General features: G+C 36.7%; 1 pseudogene; it reads left to right on the top strand.

The window, feature by feature from the left end:
* The first annotated feature begins 2,495 nt into the window (after positions 1-2,495).
* LOC118552106 (high mobility group protein B1 pseudogene) lies at positions 2,496-3,198 on the top strand (annotated as a pseudogene).
* Positions 3,199-21,112: the final 17,914 nt, after the last annotated feature.

Below are 21,112 nucleotides of genomic sequence, written 5' to 3'. Positions count from 1 at the left end.
TTAAAGAGGGCATGTACTGAATGGAGCACTGGTGTTATATGCAAACAATGAATCATGGAACACTACATCAAAAACTAATGATGTAATGTATGGTGATTAACGTAACATAATAAAAAAAAGACACAAATAACTTGTATTTGAATTAATCTTTATAGCATTTAGAAAAAGTGGCACATTATATGTGGATCATTATTTTTATAATAAAAGAGAAAATGTAAGTTCAACTAATGTGTGACATATTTTTCTTTTCTTACAAGTTATTTTTATGGAAATTATTTATAACACTACTAAGATAAAAAATAGACTTATTTATGGATTGATAAATACAGAGTGGGATAATCAGTAACACCGATTTTACTTACGATGTTTAAATTAAACCCTTGGCATATCCTTTACATGTTCCACACAACAATGCACAGTAATCTAAATCATTGGCAAGATTTATAATGTACCTGATATCTGCAGTCTCCACTACTCAAAATATTTTAGGGATTTTACTGATGCTTACATGAAGTGCTATCCCCCACATTTAAATATATACTTAATATATATTTATATTTATTAATATTAATATTTAAAATAGTATAATATTTGCCATATGGTAACTGAAATACAACAAAATTGAAAATATTTTCATTTTAAATTATATTAATTACTAAAATTGGAATTTCTTGAATATTTGATACAAAACAATGGGTCTACAGTAACATATTTCTTAATTTTTTTTTTTTTATTGGGCAGCAAACTTTTTTTTTTTAAAGATTTTATTTATTTATTTGACAGAGAGAGACACAGCGAGAGAGGGAACACAAGCAGGGGGAGTGGGAGAGGGAGAAGCAGACTCCCCGCTGAGCAGGGAGCCCGATGCGGGACTTGATCCCAGGACCCTGGGATCATGACCTGAGCTGAAGGCAGCCACTTAATGACTGAGCCACCCAGGCGCCCCATATTTCTTAATTTTTTAAAGATTTTACTTATTTATTTATTTGAGAGAGAGAGAGTGCAGAATGCAGAGGGAGAGGGACAAGCAGACTCTGCACTGAGCGAGAAGCCTGATGAGGGGCTGTATCTCACGACCCTGAGATCATGACCTGAGCCAAAATCAAGAGTTGGATGCTTAACTGACTGAGCTACCCAGGTTCCCCTATTTTTTAAATTTTTAAATAGCTTGTTCAGACACTAAAGTGAGTATACCATAAAGTCCTCAAGAACAATATAACAATCTTAAAAACAAAGTAATTCTTCTAATAAGAAATTGTGATATTTTCTAATACACCAATTATTTTAAAAATCTAACTAATACTCTAATATTGTTGTCTGCAAGCAAATGCAAAGAAATATCCATTTTATCAAAATACTATTAACTTATTTTTTAGAACAGTTCATTCATTGTCATTCATTCAATATCATTTAACAATTCATTCAATGTGTTTTCTGTCACTGTGTGAAATTATACAAGCACACACGCACGCACGCACACATGCACGCACACACACACAAAACTAAAACCTTTATAATTTCCTAAGTGATAAGAGCACTAGGAACATCTTTTGTTCTAGTATTTGGTCTTTGATCTCAGTTTCTGACAGAGCTCCTAAATCCCTTGGAATTACCTGGGTCATAGTAGGTCATTTGTTCTAACGAAGTGACTCTTGGTGGGCTCCTGAATGGGGGTGGTCAACAGAAAGATCAAGCCATAATTAGAAGCTTGGAATTTTCAATCCCAACTCTCATTCTCCAGTGAGGGAACAGGGAGTTAATGTTTGATCATGCCTATGTGATGAAGCCTCCTTAAAAATTCCAGAAGTATAGGGTTCAGAGAGCTTTCAGGTTGGTGAACATAGCCATGTATGGAGAGAGTGATGTACTCCCACTACTCAGAAACCCCTATGCTCGGGACCCTCCCAGATCTCACCCTAGGTATCTCTTCATTTGGTTGTTCATCTGTATCGGTCATCATATACTTCATTACATAATAAACTTGTAAATGCAAGTGTTTCCTTGAATTCTGTGAGCTGTTCTAGCAAATAATTTAATCCAAAGTGAAGGAGGTCATGGGAATCCTGGATTTGTAGCCAAGTTGACAAAAGTTGTGAGTAACCTAAGGACCTACTAGTAATTTCAATTGACATCTGAAATCAGGAGGGGGGTCATTCTCATGGGACTGAGTCCTTAACCTGTAGGATCCGAGCTTATCTCCAGGTGCACAGTGTCAGAATTGAGTTAAATTGTAGGACACTCAGCAGATGTCACAGAGAACTGCATGGTGTTGAAGTGTTGTTAGTGTGGTAGTAATGTGAGAGTAAAGGAAAAACATGTAGGAAGAAGACTGAATTTTTCCCACTCACAATGCATATACAATTGACATTTCCCCCATTAATGTCCCTAAAAGAGTGAAGTCAGGTACACTGAGCTCCATAGAGACAGTGCCGGGGCAAGTGAGAGCCAGACGGGCACTGAGCGACTCTGTGCCTCGCTGAGGAAAATAATTAAACACAGGCAAAGGAGATCCTAAGAAGCCGAGAGGCAAAATGTCATCATATGCATTCTTTGTGCAAACTTGCTGAGAGGAGCACAAGAAGAAGCACCCAGATGCTTCAGTCAACTTCTCAGAGTTTTCTAAGAAGTGCTCAGAAAGGTGGAAGACCATGTCTGCTAAAGAAAAGGAAAATTTGAAGACATGGCAAAGGCGGACAAGGCCCGTTATGAAAGAGAAACGAAAACTTATATCCCCCCTAAAGGGGAAACAAAAAAGAAGTTCAAGGATCCCAATGCACCCAAGAGGCCTCCTTCGGCCTTTTTCTTGTTTTGTTCTGAGTATCGCCCAAAAATCAAAGGAGAACAGAGAACATCCCGGCCTATCCATTGGTGACGTTGCAAAGAAACTGGGAGAGATGTGGAATAACACTGCTGCAGATGACAAGCAGCCTTATGAAAAGAAGGCTGTTAAGCTGAAGGAAAAATATGAAAAGGATATTGCTGCATACCGAGCTAAAGGAAAGCCTGATGCGGCAAAAAAGGGAGTTGTCAAGGCTGAAAAGAGCAAGAAAAAGAAGGAAGAGGAGAAAGATGAGGAAGATGAAGAGGATGACGAGGAGGAAGACGAAGAAGATAAAGAAGAAGATAATGATGAATAAGTTGGTTCTAGTGCAGTTTTTTTTTCTTGTCTATAAAGCATTTAACCGCCCTGTACACAACTCACTCCTTTTAAAGAAAAAAATTGAAATGTAAGGCTGTGTAAGATTTGTTTTTAAACTGTACAGTGTCCTTTTTGTATAGTTAACACACTACTGAATGTGTCTTTAGATAGCCCTGTCCTGGTGGTATTTTCAATAGCCACTAACCTTGCCTGGTACAGTATGGGGGTTGTAAATTGGCATGGAAATTTAAAGCAGGTTCTTGGTGCACAGCACAAATTAGTTATATATGGAGATGGTAGTTTTTCATCTTCAGTTGTCTCTGATGCAGCTTCTATGAAATAATTGTTCTGTTAACTGAATACTACTCTGTAATTGCAAAAAAAAAAAAAAAAAAAGAGTAAAGTCAGTTACTACAAAGAAAGACAGTCACTAAAAATTGGAGGGGAAAATGTGTAACAGGGATTTTAGTTGACCTTGACACCTGAATGTGCAGATATGGAAGTAGGCACAAAAAATGATGAAACTGTTTCAATGTTCCCAAACCATCTTAGATGCCTTCCCATGTGAATATAAACAATCACATGTGCTCCTCCTAAAGTATAACTCCTGTAGTGGTGGACTGTTAATTGCCAACTTGGTGAAGCTGGCAACTACATTTCCCAGAATCCCCTTCCCTGGGTCGGTTTGGGTTCTGAGTTAGCCAAAAGAGAAATCTGCATGAGCTATAAAGGCAATAGCCTCTAATCTCTGAATGTTGTTGTGGTTAGATGTGGTGATAGATAAATGCAAAGGTGCCAGCAATGTTCAGGTTGTTCTTTATCTCCTCCACTCTGTGGTCAGCTCTTTTTCCTGACAAATGGCCCTCTTGTTCAACAGTGGCTGCAGGCCCCTCACTGGACTTTTAGCTGCAGACATACAGAGGCAACAACTTCCCAATGACTTCTCCATCATGGCCCCTCTTTAGTGGTTAAATGTGCTTGGTTTGGCATGACTGGTTCCTAAGACCTCTCATACTTCAATTCCTCAGTGAAATTCCTATAATCAATCTACTTCTGAATTCATGGTGGTTCTGCTTCCTAGATTAAACACTGACTATTACAGCTCCTGTAAAAACATTGTATCTCAATTGTCTTTGACCATGCCTTTGTGACTGTCCAAATCATCAGTCAGGAATGTCTAATCCTTCTGATCATCAATTCAATGACTAGATTAGATATGGACAAGCCCACATATTTTGCTCATTTTTCCTTCAAACGACTTCACATTTCTGATTGGACAATTCTTTTATTTATTTATTTATTTATTTATTTATTTATTTATTATTTAAATTCAATTAATTAACATATAATGTATTATTAGTTTAGGAGGTAGAGGTCAGTGATTCATCAGTCTTATATAATAGCCAGTGTTCATTACATCACATGCCCTCCTTAATGTCCATCACCCAGTTACCCCATCCCTCTACCCCCTCCCTTCCAGTAACCCTCAGTTTGTTTCCTGTGATTAAGAGGCTCTTATGGTTTGTCTCCCTCTCTGATTTCGTCTTGTTTTATTTTTTTCCTCTCTACCCCTATGATCCTCTGTTTTGTTTCTTAAATTACACATATCAATGAGATCATATGATAATTGTCTTTCTCTGATTATTTTGCTTAGCTTAATACCCTCAAGTTCTATCCACATCATTGCAAATGGCAAGATTTCTTTTTTTGATGGCTGAGTAGTATTCCATTGTGTGTGTGTGTGTGTGTGTGTGTGTGTGTGTGTGTGTATACCACATCTTCTTTATCCATTCATCTGTCGATGGACATGTGGGCTCTTTCCATAGTTTGGCTATTGTGGACATTGCTGCTATAAACACTGGGGTGCAGGTGCCCCTTCAGATCACCACATTTGTATCATTGGGGTAAATACCCTGTAGTGCAATCGCTGGGTCATAGAGTAGCTCTATTTTCAACTTTTTTGAGGAACCTCCATACCATTTTCCAGAGTGGCTGCACCAGCTTGCATTCCCACCAACAGTGTAAGAGGGTCTGATTCCCCTTTCTCTTCATCCTCGCCAACATCTGTCATTTCCTGACATGTTAATTTTAGCCAGTCTAACCAGTGTGAGGTGGTATCTCATTGTAGTTTGATTTTTATCTCCCTGATGTTTGTAATAGAGCTTGAAATCTGGGATTGTGATGCCACCAGCTTTGGATTTCTTTTTCAACATTCCTTTGGCTATTCGGGGTCTTTTCTGGTTACATACAAACTTTAGGATTATTTGTTCCAGCTATGTGAAAAAAGTTGATGGTATTTTGATAGGGATTGCATTAAATGTATAGATTGTTCTAGGTAGCATAGACATTTTAACATTTTTTCTTCCGATCCATGAGCATGGAACCTTTTTTCATTTCTTCGTGTCTTCCTTAATTTCTTTCATGAGTGTTCTATAGCTTTCTGAGTACAGATCCTTTGCCTCTTTGGTTAGGTTTATTCCTAGGTATCTTATGGTTTTAGGTGCAATTGTAAATGGGATCGACTCCTTAATTTCTCTTTCTTCAGTCTCATTGTTGTGTATAGAAATGCAAATGTGCACTGATTTAATATCCTGCTACATTGCTGAATTCCTTATGAGCTCTAGCAATTTTGGGGTGGAGTCGTTTGGGTTTTCCACATACAGTATTATGTCATCTGTGAAGAGTGAGAGTTTGACTTCTTCTCTGCCGATTCTGATGCTTTTTATTTCTCTTTGTTGTCTGATTGCTGAGGCTAGGACTTCCAGTACTATGTTCAACAACAGTGGTGATAGTGGACATCCTTGCCATGTTCCTGGCCTTAGGGGAAAAACTCTCAATTTTTCCCCATTGAGAATGATATTCGCCATGGGCTTTTGGTATATGGTTTTTATGATATTGAGGTTTGTTCCCTCTGTCCCTACACTGTGAAGAGTTTTAACCAAGAAAGGATGCTGTACTTTATCGAATGCTTTATCTTAAGCTATTGAGAAGATCATATGGTTCTTGTCCTCTCTTTTATTAATGAAGTTGAACCACCCTTGCAGCCCACGAATAAATCCCACTTGGTCATGGTGAATTATCCTTTTAATGCCCTGTCGGATCCAACTGGGTAGTATCTTGGTAAGAATTTTTGCATCCATGTTCATCAGGGGTATTGGTTTATAATTCTTTTTGGTGGGGTCTTTCTCTGGTTTTGGGATCAAGGTAATGCTTGCCTCACAGAAAGAGTTTGGAAGTTTTCCTTCCATTTCTATTTTTTGAAACAGCTTCAGAAGAATAGGTACTAATTCTTTTTTAAATGGTTGGTAGAATTCCCCTGGGAAGACATCAAGCCCTGGGCTCTTATTTGTTGGGAGACTTTTGAATACTGCTTCAATTTCTTTGCTGGTTATGGGGGTGATCAGGTTTTCTATTTCTTTCTGTTTCAGTTTTGGTAGTTTGTATGGCTCTAGGAATGCATCCATTTCTTCCAGATTGCCTAATTTTTTGGCATATAGTTGCGCATAATATGTTCTTATAATTGTTTGTATTTCTTTGGTGTTGGTTGTGACCTCTCCTCTTTCATTCATGATTTTATTTATTTGGGTCCTTTCTCTTTTCTTTTTAATAAGTCTGGCCAGGGGTTTATCAATCTTATTAATTCTTTCAAAGAACAAGCTCCTAGTATTGTTGATCTATTATACTGTTCTTTTGGTTTCTATTTCACTGTTTTCTGCTCTAATCTTTATTAATTCTCTTCTCCTGCTGGGTGTAGGCTTTACTGGCTGTTCTTTCTCCAGTTCCCTCAGGTGTAAGGTTAGGTTGTGTATTTGAGACCTTTCTTGTTTCTTGAGAAAGGTTTGTATTGCTATATACTTCCCTCTTAGGACTGCCTTTGCTGTATCCCAAAGGTTTTGAACACTTGTTCTTTGAACTTGTTGATCTTCTGCTTAGTTGATCTGTCCATTGCAGTGAGGGGCCTGTTAAAGTCCCCTACTATTATTGTATTATTATTAATGTGTTTCTTTAATTTTGTTAATAATTGGTTTATAAAATTGGCTGCTCCCATGTTAGGGGCATAAATATTTACAATTGTTAGATCTTGTTGTTGGATAGACCCTTTAATTATGATATAGTGTCCTTCCTCATCTCTTATTACAGTCTTTGGTTTAAAATCTAATTTGTCTGATATAAGGATTCCTAACCCAGCTTTCTTTTGATGCCCTTTAGCAGGATAAATGGTTTTCCACCCCCCCACTTTCATTATGGAGGTGTCTTTGGGTCTAAAATGAGTCTCTTGCAGACAGCATATTGATGGATCTTGCTTTTTTATCTAATCTGACACCCTATGTCTTTTGATTGGGCCATTTAGCCCATTTACTTTCAGAGTAACTATTGAAAGATATGAATTTAGTATCATTGTATTATCTTTAAAGTCACTGTTTCTGTATATTGTCCCTGTTCTTTTCTGGTCTATGTTACTTTTGGGCTCTCTCTTCACTTAAAGGATCCCCTTTAATATTTTTTGCAGGGATGGTCTAGTGATTGCAAATTCTTTTAGTTTATGTTTGTCTTGGAAGTTTTTTTTTTTTATCTCTCCTTCTATTTTGAATGACATCTTTGCTGTTTGGCTGAATATTTTTCTCATTTAGCACCCTGAATGTATCATGCCAGTGCTTTTTGGCCTACCAGGTCTCTGTGGAGAGGTCTGCTGCCAGTCTAATGTTTCTAGCCTTAGGTTATGGACCTCTTGTCCTGAGCTGCTTTTGGGATTTTCTCTTTGTCTCAGATTTGCAAGTTTCACTATTACATGTCAAGGTATTGATCTATTTTTATTAATTTTGAAGGGGGTTCTCTGTGCCTCCTGGACTTGAATGCCTGTTTCCTTCCCCAGATTAGGGAAATTCTCCACTATAATTTGCTCCAATATAACTTCTGCCCTCCTCTTTTCCTCTTCTTCTGGGATCCCAATTATTCTAATATTGTTTCACTTTAGGATATCACTTATCTCCCGAATTCTCCCCTTGTGATCCAGTAGTTGTTTATCTCTCTTTTTCTCAGCTTCTTTACTCTCCATCATTTTGTCTTCTATATCATTAATTTTCTCTCCTGCCTCAGTTAGAGCTTCCACTTTTGATTGCATCTCATTAATAGCCTTTTTTTATTTTGACTTGATTAGATTTTAGTTCTTTTATTTCTCCAGAAAGGGATTCTCTAGTGACTTCTATGCTCTTTTGAAGCCCAGCTAATATCCTTATAATCCTTTTTCTGAACTGTAGTTGTGACATCTTACTTATATCCATACTGATTAGGTCCCTGGCAGTCAGTACTGCCTCTTGTTCTCTTTTTTGATGTGAGTTTTTCCAACCTGTTGTTCTGTCCAGAGAAGAATAGATGAACAAGAGAACAAAATACTAAAATGGCAACAATGACCCCAGAGACATATAACACTAAACAAAATGGAAAAGACCCAAAATCGAAAAAAAAAATTAAATTTAAAAAAGAGAGAATATAATCAGACAGGTGAACAGAACAGAGCAATACACTAGATTCTGGGTGTACATTGGTCTGTTTGTTAGAAGAAACTGCATCCCAAATTGTAAATAAAGACTTATATATATACAAAAATAAAATTAAATACAATGAAAGGATAGAATGTAAGTGTAAAAAAGAAAATTTTTAAAAATTTTAAAAAAGAGTTGATAAAATAAGAAATTGGTTGAAAAAGAATGAGAAAAAAATTAAAATTGAAAGACTAAACTATTGTGGGAAAAAAAAAAACTCATAAATTCTATACGTTATTTTCCCTTAGTGCTGGAGTTTTACAGTTCTGTGTGATCGGTAAACTTGGTCTTGGTCAGATATTCTTGCTGATCTTCAGGAAGAGGGGCCTGTTGCGCTGATTCTCAGGTGTCTTTGCTTGGGCAGAATTGCACTGCCCTTGTCAGGGGGCCAAGCTAAGTAATCTGCTCCAGTTTGCTCTATGTGACTTTTCTCTGAAGGCTTTCTGCACCACTTTAGAGGATGAGAATGAAAATGGTGACCTCCCAATCTCTAGCCCTGGAGCCAAAAGCTTGGGGCCCCACTCCTCAGTGCACCCTCAGGGAAAGGCAGTCAATCACTCCTGTTTCCCTGGTCTCCGTCCACACTCCATGCTCACCCAGCCTGTGACTGAGCATTTCTATCTCAGGTATGCAACACTGTTTCAAGTCTCCAAACCCTGAAAACTCCTGTGGCGGGCACCCACACTGCTCCTTCCAAGGGAGGGCAGGGGGTGTCTCCTGGCTGTTCTGGCACTTGCTGGGCCCCTGCTCAGAGAGAAGTCTCCTAACCACGCTGGGGTTTGTAGTTTATGGCAACACTGAGATAAGAACCCACTCCTAGGCTTGCTAATTGCAGCCAGCTTCCCTACTCAGATGCCTGGGAACTCTCCTGCACCCAGGCACCCCTGGTCTTAATGTGACCTCAGGGATCCTGAAACCACATTGTCCCACCTAGGATCTGCCCCGCTTCACCACCTGAGCATCTTTCAGGCAGGGACTTCCCTCCCTGGAGCAGACTTTTAAAGTTCTGATTTGGTGCTCCACTGCTATATCACTATCCAGTGCTGGCCGATGGAAGCCCCCTCCCCCAGAGGTCTATCTTCCCATATATTGCCTCCTACTTTGCAGAAAGTGGTCACTTTTCTATTTGTAGAGTTGCAGCTATTCTCTTCTTAGAGCTCTGGTTAAGTTCACAGGTGTTCAGAATGATTTGATAGCTATCTAGCTGAATTCCTGGGACCAGAAGAAACTAAGGTCTCCTACTCCTCCACCATATTGGACTCTCTTCTATGACTGGGTAATTCTTTTATGTAGACCTCCTCCACTGAAGAATAGGCTGCTGTATTAGTTTTTTTATTGTTGCTATAACAAATTATCACAAATATAGTGGCTTAAAGTAATGTAAATTTATTATCATATAGTTCGATAGGTCAGAAGTCCAACAGGAATTTCACTGGGCTGAAATGTTGGCAGGGCTGCATTCCTTTTTGGGAGCTCTAGGGGAGAATCTATTTGTTTCTTTGACTTTTCCAGCTTCTAGAGGCTGCCTGCATTCCTTGGCTCATGGACCCTTCTCTTCATCTTCAAAGCCAGCAACATAGCATCTCTCTAACCTCGCTTCTGTCATCACATCTCTTTCTATCACCACAGTCAAAATAATTCTCCAGTTTTAAGGACTCATGTGATTAGATTGAATTTACCCAGATAATCCAGAATAATCTTTCCATCTGAAGGTCCTTAATTTAATCACATCTGGAAAGTCACTTTTGCCATGTAAAATAACATATTTATCCATTCTTGCAATTATGATGCAGACATATTTGGGGAGTTTTTATTTTGCCTACTACAACTGCATTGCCAAATACACTGACTTACATTTACTAAGTGTACAATAATAGTTATTAAAGAAGTAAATTTTGATATAATTAATATGTTGCTAGGGACTTGTTAAGAAATATATTTTCTTTAGAGTAAGCAAATAATTACAGATGATTTCTTCTGGGTTCACTCTACTAACTGTCTTATTAAGAGCTCCCTAAATGGAACACACTATTCCAGGCATATGCAGTGACATGAATTCAGTGAGTAAGATTATCTCCTCTCTCGTCACAGTTACATTTCTATGAATGTAGTCCTTAAAGATATTAGTGTTTTGTAAGATACTTTATAATGTTCACCCAATTTGGGTGTAATATTAACTATAATATCTAGGCTTTAAAAAGTTAGGTGGTACTTTAAATGTTGAGTAATATTTTCTGCATTAAATTTTAGCCCTCTATTCAGGACCTTATATATCCATTTTAGCTTAGTTTTTTTGATTTGGCTATTTTGTTTGCTAAATTGTCACTTATAATATCCAAAATTGAAAGGCACTTTCATTGCCTTGAGAATAGATAGCTGATTACCTATATTCACTTTAAATCCTTCAAGCTTTGGGAAAGCAGTCTCTAATTTCTTATAAAGAATACCCAGATCTTTATGCAAGTACTTGGTAAAAAATATTAAACTGCATGAAACAAGGATAGGTTCCTGTGCTACAACCCAGGCAAACTTCATAAGGGTATCCTCTTTTGAGTATGATCTTTAGGTACTTAAGCCACTGTGTAAGATGTATAACATGTAGCATTTCCCATTTTAAGGAATATATAATGTTTCAGAGCCAGGTCTATGGTGGGTAATGGAGGGGGGGGGTAAAATATAACAGATAATGTGAGTTTTCAAGGATTTTATCCCTTCCTAAAGAGCAGCCTTAACCATCCTAACATATGGATAAAGTTACATTCAATGTTTAATTTTAAACTGGTAATAGTGGTTCTTTGACTAATCCCAAGCTATGAGAGTGCCATCCCTGTTTTAATTGAGTGTGGGAGCATTTTACTCCGTGGTTGATAAGAGATCACTCACTGGGCAGTTCTTACAAAAAATAAGATTGCATTTCAATACTAAGCAGCATACAAGATGCATACTTTTCTTTCTGTATTATAGTCACTGAAAATTACCAATTCAATTAAAATTTTTTATCCTTAACTTCACACAGAGCCCTGTTCGTTCTAATACTGGGAAGGCTGTGATCAATAAAATTCAGTCCCTCTACTTAAGAATCTTACATTCTAATGAAGGGCGTAAGACAATTAATAAATACATATTTTAGGGCAGTGAAACTATGCTGTATGATACTATAATGGTGACTACATATCATTATATATTTATTAAAATCATTAGCACATACCACACCAAGAGTAAACCCTAATGTAAACTATGGGCTTTGGATGATAAGGTGTCAATGAAGGTTATTGATTGTAACAAATGTATAACTCTGGTGTGGGATGTTGATAGAAGAGGTTATGCATGTATAAGGGCAGGGGTTATATGAGAATTCTCTGTCCTTTCTGCTCATTTTTTTTTCTGTGAACCTGAAACTGCTCTGAAAAGTCTATTAAAAAATACATGTAATAAAATGTTATATAAATGCCACCAGCAAAATTCTGTGAGCGTTTAGTTACTTTATGGGAGGACGAGTTGAGAAGAGTTCATGATGGATGGATAGGACTCACAGGTATTCCAGTTAGCAGAAACAGGATGAGCAAAATCTTGGCAGAGAGAAATTTAAAGGACATCTGGGTAGGAACAAGGGTTCTTGATGCCTCTTACCCGCACTCCTTCTGAGTTAATGGCCTGTGGAATATACAGACAAGGATTTATAGCCAAATGAGAAATAAAGCACTCATCCTAACAACCCAGAAAATGTAGGCCTCCAGTAAACTGTATTGAAAAAAATGAGTGGGTCTTGTTATTCCTCCCACTCTGCCCCCCGTGGAATTATCAACCTTTTTGGAGGTAGAAAATATGAAACAAGGGGCTAGTGCAAATAACTTTTTTTCTTCAATTAGGTGATCCTGCCCTCCAGTGGCAGGTAACCCACTGAGTGCTAGGCTCTCTCCGCTGTGCACTCAACACTATCAGGTGATGGAAGGGACTTATGCTAAACCTCTGTTCTCCCCATGGATTCAGGCAGAAGCATGAAGTCAAATGAAGACTAGATCTTATCCAGATCATATTCCCTTCCACCCTGCCTCCAATAATTCAATATTTGATTTGATGGTAATCTTGCAGAAAAAAATAATAATTTGCTTTTTGTACTTACTAATCTATTTCCAATATTGATACATACTTGCTTAAACTGACTTATGTTCATTTTAGACTTCATCTTAAAGAAATTTCCATTTATACACTAAGATAAACATCCAATTTATCCTTTTGTTTTATAATCACCGTAGCAACTGAATTACTATCTTTTCTTAAGATGGCAAAACAAAGGAGTGCCTGGATGGCTCAGTCAGTTAAGAATCTGACTCTGGATTTCAGCTCAGGTCTTGACCTCAGGAATGTGGGATCAAGCCTGGTATTGGCTCCATGCTGGGCCTGGAGACTGCTTAAGATTCTCTCTCTTTCTCTCCCTGTGCCCCTCCCCACTGTACTCTCTCTCTCTCTCAAAAAAAAAAAAAAAAGATGGAAAAACAATAACAAAAACAAAAATGACTTTTTTTTAATCTGGTTATTCTAGATTCTAGACATAAAAGAATCTTACAAAAATAATGGGCTTTGATAAAGGTACTTTTTTTTTTTTTTTTTTTTTAGGATTAGAGTGAAATGAAAATAATTGTAAGGGTGAAATTTATGGCATTGAAAAGAAACCAGTTGGGGGGCGCCTGGGTGGCTCAGTCGTTAAGCGTCTGCCTTCGGCTCAGGTCATGATCCCAGGGTCCTGGGATCGAGCCCCGCATCGGGCTCCTCGCTCCGCGGGAAGCCTGCTTCTCCCTCTCACGCTCCCCTTGCTTGTGTTCCCTCTCTCACTGTCTCTCTCTCTGTCAAATAAATAAATAAAAATCTTTAAAAAAAAAAAAAAGAAAAGAAACCAGTTGGGACAGAGAAACAGAGACTAGCATAGTTTTTTGTTTCAAAGAAAAAGTCTGTAAGATGGCACAGAGAATTGAATTAGGACGACAGCTCTGAAATGAGGTTTTAATGTGGAAGAAATGTTATTGCCTGGCTTTGGAAGAGCTGAATAGATCTGGGTAACTGAGAATATTCAAGAGCTATTTTAATAAGTTATCACCCACATGCACACTAATAAAAATGCCATTGAGAATTTGTTTTACTATATGGATTTGTAAGCCAAAAATTAGGACATAAGTTTCATCATACCCCAAGCTCCTTTGCCCTATTCCCCCAAATTTGTCCAATCAAGTACCCAGGCTCCTAAGCAGCCTGCAAAAAAATTAGGATAATCATCCTTCATTTTTCTCTACAGATATTATGAATATTCTAAACAGATAAATTCAATTGTTAAGCAGGTAGATGTGTTCATTTAAAAATGATAAGCATTTTTAATACATACAGATGAACAATTTATCATGTAAAATATTAGAGCAAAAGACTTTAAAAACTTACAAGCACATACAGATCAAACAAGCTGGCACTAATTCAAGCCTTTACCAAAACATAATGCAGATATAGAGATCACTGAAGGCCCATTAACTAAATCCTGTAAAACTACAATTCTTTGGTCAAGTAGTCTGGCTAGACCCACGCGTCCTTTGGAGCTAGGGTGTATGGAATGTAAGAATGGTACAGAAGACATACAGAGAGAGGGTGGGTGCCCAGTGTGTGAAGTCAGGAAAAAGTCAATACCAAGTAAAGATTCTCGGGGGACATCCTAAGGAGAGAATGCCTCCTTTTTAATACTCATCTCCATTATCTTACAAAGATCAATTAAAGTACACACCTGATTGGTGAGACAGACAAACATCACCCAGAAGCATCTGGCTTGCTGCAATTTCTATAACTGAGTTAGGTACATTGACGAGTATTTTCAAATACACACACACACACATACAAACACTACCTTTATGCCTCTTATCCTTTCTCACACCCACATACAATATATCTTCCCTTTTACACAAGGAATTGAAAACAGGGGAGGCAAGAAAACAAATGAAGGATTGTGTAACACTAAAACTAAGACCAGGTAGAATGGTTCATTCAGAGCGGGTATGGAAAAGAAAGGTGAGTTTTGCAAAGTATTTTACAATAATTGAGCTGGATGTGAAATTTAGTACGGTGCAGAAACAGTTTTGATGGAGTAAAACACTATACCCACGAATGTTACCTTCAGGAGGTATTGCCTTACCTTTGCCTCATCTGAAAACTACTGAGGGCTTGGCATACCTTCACTCTTCAGAATCTTCCATCTGGGATCCCCTTTTCTTCCTATCCATCCTTCTTCATCCTCCTTCTATTTACTTTCTTCTAATCTGGAAAGGTATTTCCGTTTCCTTTGCATCACTCTGTGTATTTAACTGTCTCCAATTTGATGACATTGAATTTGAATTAATATAGGAGTCAGCAAGTTCAGCAACTCATTCTATTCTTCACCAATATTAATGGTGTCTTTGTTTTCTTCCCAAATTGTTCCCCTTAGTGTAAAAGTAACATGTTTATGGATTAAAAAATACTATGCATAAACATAATGTTTTATATCCTGCAATTTTTTTCAATAATTTTTAATGGCTTTTTACCATTATATGCATGTATTATAACTCAGATCACAATGATTTAAAATCTTACAGTTGTAATATTATAAGAACATCTCCAAGTTTGGAGTGTCATATTTATTGATTTATATCTCTCACACTAGAAAATAATCATAAACTATTAGCCTATTTTTTCCCATCCAGGAGCTTGCCCATCCAGGGATAGCCATAATATTACTGGGGATTGCACAATGTTAGAAGGCATTTTGGGGAGTCAGGGTGAGATCATGAGGTACACCAACAGGGCCTTTAAGCCAACGATTTCCAAATGTCTCTCCAAGTCTCCCCAAGTGTTAAAAGAACATAGCAGTGGGATGGCTAGAAAATATTTTTAATACTTCCAAAAGTTTAAGTAGATATACATTTGCCTACATAAATGCAATATGAGCTAAGGAAAGTATTAATTTTTTGGCTTTGCTAATGCTACTTAAGTCATGCTGTTTAGAATTTCTTATTGGCATTTTTATATGAGTAATAAAATATTTGTACAAGAATTGCTTAATTAGTTTGATGTAGACAAAAATCTTTCAAGAATCATAAAGTCTACCCTGATAAAGTAGCAAAAAGTTTCTTGATAATGAAAAGAAATGATTAGGAGTTATTAATTTAGGAAGATTTCTAAAACAAATACTCAGCCTTTAAATATGTTCCTTTGTGAAAAACCTAGTTTAGGCATTCTCCTGGGCCTCTTGCAACAAAAGTGAGAATACATTTAGCCACCTGGTATAGGAGAGATACCATAAAGAATGGTACTCAAGAAAATGGATATGCAAAAGAAAAGCACAAAAAGTTAGCTTGGAATAAAAACAAAATATTAGTCAAGTCCTGGTGGACATGTTTATATTGTGATTGAAATTCAAATAATTTCAGGGGAGAGAATGTTATACTCTTGAAAGAGAAGTAATCAACAAAATAAAAATAATAAAGTGTAAATGCTATCGTGGAAAGAGCATTTGGTTGGGTTATAGTCTAGGCTCTGAAGTTAGGGTAACTGGGATTTTAATTCCAGATCCATTGCTTACCAGTAATATGTTTTGGAGAAATTTACTGAGGCATTTTGTTCTAAATTATAAAATGTACATATTAATATCTAATTTACAATGTTCTGCTGGATTTTAAGTGTGTGCTTGCATACGTTAACTACTTCAAGAAAAGTTATTATTATTTTTTGGATGACCTTGGGCAAGTCACTTAATGTCACTTAATGTTCCTCATTTTCTAAATGTAAAACCAGGGGCTTTGTCTAGATGATCTATCTGTAACTCCTGAGACACAATTACAATTACTGCAATATTTTTGGAGTGCTCATGGTTTAAAAATATGTAATAAATGAGAACATACTAAAATTTAAGTCCAACATGGACTGAGTTTACAGGACTGAGAACTCTCATATCTAAGTGCCCTCAGATTTATTTCCTCTTTCCTCAACAGTGTTGTGATTTGTGCTTTGAATCTCGTGATTACCAAGTTTTTTAATAGATGAGTCATTTGTATCATTTTTCTAATTTCCAAATGTCCATCTTCCCCCCTCACTGCCCATCCAAAGTGGCTACATGTTTGTGTATATAAGTATATAAAAGGGTACCTTTTTTTAAATTGAAACTTTGAAACCCTGGATACAAGAGTTGTCAAACAGAGGTTGGTAGTTGCTAGGTCAAACTCATCTAGTTCCTAAAGACTGATAAATAACTCAGTTGGTTAATGTTAGCCCAGTCAGAAAGGGGACGGATCCCTCTCCTTTAGATGACATAAAAAACAAGTCAATAGTGAGTCAGTGGTGTTATCTCTCTTTAAAACGACCAGCATATATTTTCTTGTTTAGTTCTATGACCTAAAAATGTTTTTATGGCATTCAACCAGGAAAGAATCTAACAAGCCATGGACCATACACAGGGTAGTCATCAATCCTTCTTTTGCTGTCTTAATGTTAGATTCCCAAACCTCTCCAGCAGAATAAAAGGTGAAATAAATTGCCAGGTTTAAATTTAATACCTAGCTCCCATGCTGAATAATTATGGCTGTGCTGGAAACCTTGATAGAGTAATAATGAGTGGCCCAATCTATAATGTGTAATGTATCAACTAAAATTTTATATTGGATTCTTCTAGCACACTTGGTTCCTATATGGCTGTGAAAGATGAAAGGCATTAGCACCAAAACCTGAATACTAAAGTCTCTGAGGACTTCTTCCCCAAACACACACACACACACACACACACACACACACACCCTTAAAAAAGAATAACAAGGGACGCCTGGGTGGCTCAGTCGTTAGGCATCTGCCTTCAGCTCAGGTCATGATCTCAGGGTCCTGGGATCGAGTCCCACATCGGGCTCCCTGCTCAGCGGGAAGCCTGCTTCTCCCTCTCCCACTCCCCCTGCTTGTGTTCCTGCTCTCACTATCTCTCTCTCTGTCAAATAAATAAATAAAATCTTAAAAAAAAAAGAATAACAGAATGACATGATTTTATCGACAAAACATGAGCAAGCCTAACTATATAAAATAATCGACAGAAATGTAGACAAGGAGAGCTTGTACACAGGCTTTCAATATAAAGGAGAAAAGCAATGCAACATGCCTGAAAGAAAGAAAAAGGTTGTTTTCAGAAAAGTCTAGGGAAAAGAAAGTTTTAAGAAAGGCAGAGTGGTCAACAGCAGATGAGAACTGACCAAACAGTGCCTTGGATATATGACAACAGAAATAACTGGTGGCCTAAGAGGCACCTGCTAAATGCAGTGACAGAGGCTGAAGCCCGACTTAAGTAAGATCAAAAGTAGGAAATTGAAAATATGCAGGCAAGATATATAGGCAGTTTTTTGAAACAGTTTGTAAAGAGGGAAAGACATTACTTGATCCATCCACCAAGGCTAACTGGTAAGATTAGACATCCCTTCTGCAAAGATTTCTCTGACACTCCACCTTCATCCTCAAGACTGTTTTAAAGGCTTCTTACATAAGTTCCCACAGTATTAACTCTTACTGTAGCACATATTATACTCTTTTGCCACTGGCAGTCTCTTCTTATTAAATTGTAATCCATTTGAACGGCAGAAGTTGAGTCTTTTTTGCAATTGTACCCTCAGCACTTGGCTCTCAGTAAGTATCTATTGCTTTTAAAAGCAAGAATAAGGAATAATATAACAGACTTCCAAGAATTACATACAGGAGAAATATATATGTTTTTGTGTATGTATGTATAGGTATGTGTACACAAAACACACATACATTGATTTTGAATTAAACCAAAAAGAAACTGCTATATCATAGGGATGCAATTAGTGTAAATTTTTTTGTCTTAACCCAAACTTTATTAAAGAAATTCTTTTTATTGCTGCTATGGTATAACTTAAAAATTCTAAAATTAACTGAAATTTAAATACTTAAAATTTAAAATATTCAATAACATGCTAATGGATGGTGATTATATTTGATTAATTCTATGTATAGTATTCTCTAGTGGAACTAGTTACTAGAAACTAGTTACTACAGAACTACTTATACATTTGCTTTAATAAACTGAAGACTATACTAATTTTTCCCAAATGTGAAAATTAAATTAATATGTGAACACGCATCCTCAAGACTTCTTGAGCTGAAGTCAAGGATATTAAATGTCAGTATAAAAATGTATTTCATGAAAATCTAAAGAGTAAAAATATAGAAAGCAGTATCTTTTAATGAAATCTTACAAATTGCCAACCAAATACTAATAGAGATGCTGTTTTGTTATTTTTCAAAGCAATGTTTTTTATACCAGAGGATAACATGTTGTTTTTTTACTGTAGGAAATACACTTCCTCACATATTAGAGGAATAGAAATCATCTACCCATCAGCTGTCACTTCAGATCTGAGGCAGCATAATGGGCTCCCAGGCAACTGCTGGAAATATCTCAGAAATAGCTTTTCAGAAGTATGTGGCCTGATGCATACACAATGTGGCTGCTAATATGATTTAGGAATAAATTAGTACTTTTTTCACCACAGAACAGCTCTGGAAAGCTGGAAAACGACAACTTTCCTTGACACTGATGAAGATTCACCATTGCCTTATATTTTTTTAGCTTTTAAAACACTTATTTCTAAAAAAGACTTTATTTTTTAGAACAGCTTTAAGGTTACAACAAAATCAAGAGGATTTCCTCATAATTAGATGTAGACTGTAAATTCTTTGGCGGGAATATCACATATGTAGTTTTCTGTTCTTCCCAGTGCAATTTATCAGGGGGTACATGATGTTGATTTGCCACAATCTTGTTGATTTGAACTTTAACCAGATAGTGTCTACTAGGTGTACATATTGTAAGTTACTATTTTCCTGTTTTGTAATCCATTTATTAATGGAAGATATTTTGACATGATATGAGGTTCTTCATCAAAGTTTCCTCTACTACTAATATCTTTGATTTTCAAGCTCCATCATTCCTTTGTTGTTCCATAGTATGCTTTCTAGTATATGTAGGAGCTTTTATTTCATGTTTATTTGAAATCTGTATATATTTATGGATTTATACTTCATTTATTAAATTATAGTCCAATAGTTTCATTATTTATTTTAATGCACAAATGTCCCAGATTTGGGAAGCCAAAGCCCCTTCAAACTGTGTCCTGTATTCTTTTGACATATCCCCATCATTCTTTGAGTTATTTCCTAGCACAATAAGAATTTCTAGGTTCATTCTGAAATTTCCTTATCCCTAACCCTGGAATCAGTTATTTCTGCCAGGGGTCCTGATTCCTTTCAGTGAAGAATAATACTTAAAAACCAAGGTCTGGGCATTTATTGTGGTCCTTTTGATTGGTTCTTTAAGTGTGCATATAACTAATGCTTCTAGATCCTCTTAGAAATACACACACAAACATACATACTCAAACATTCATTCACACATATATAATATCTATTATCTATTTATTTATCTTTCTCTCTCTAGGCATGTATTTCAACTGGTATCTCCATTTCCAATCAAACACCATAGCATATGATCTATTCCTCCACATTTTCTTATTTGTAACTCAGTGGTTTTACCATTTTATACTTCCACCAGAATGTTTCAGAGTTCCAATTGCTCTCCATCCTTGCCAATATTTGATGTTTCCATTCTTTTTTTATTTTAGCCACTCTAGTGGTTAAATAGTGGTATCTTATGGGTTTTTTAAAATATTTTATTTATTTATTTAAGAGAGAGAGCATGAGCGGGGGTAGGAGCTGAAGGAGAGGGAGAAGGACAAGGAGGTTCCCCACTGAGAGGGAAGCCCAACACGGGGCTTGATCCCAGGACCCTGATATCATGGCCTGAACTGAAGTCAGATGCTTAACCAACTGAGCCACCCAAGTACCCCAAGGGTGTTTTTTTTTTTTTAATTTAAATTTTAGGTATAGTTTCTGGAATAGAACTCAGTGATTCATCACTTACATATAACACCCAGTGCTCATCATAACAAGTGCCCCACTTAATAGCCCTCTAGCCCATCCTCCACCCACATCCCTCCATCAACCCTGTTTGTTCTCTATCATTGAGTCTAATGTGGCTTGTTTCCTTCTTTCCTTTTTTTCTCTTCCCCTTTCCCATATGTTGATCTATTTCCTTTCTCAAATTTCACATTTGAGGGAGATCATATGGTATTTGTCTTTCTCTGACTGACTTATTTCAGTTAAGTCCATGTTAGCTCCATCCATGACATTGCAAATGGCAAGATTTCATTCTTTTTGATGGCTGAGTAATACTTCTATCATCTATCTATCTATCATCTATCTATCTGTCTATATATATATATACACTGAGTAATACTTCTATCTACCTATCATCTATCTATAGATATATATATACATAAAATATATATAGATTAGATAGATACAG

Source organism: Halichoerus grypus, chromosome 12 (genome assembly GCF_964656455.1).
Source record: "Halichoerus grypus chromosome 12, mHalGry1.hap1.1, whole genome shotgun sequence".
Lineage (NCBI taxonomy): Eukaryota > Metazoa > Chordata > Mammalia > Carnivora > Phocidae > Halichoerus > Halichoerus grypus.
The sequence above is the reverse complement of the archived record's forward strand: the minus strand, read 5'-3'. Positions and strand labels throughout refer to the sequence as shown.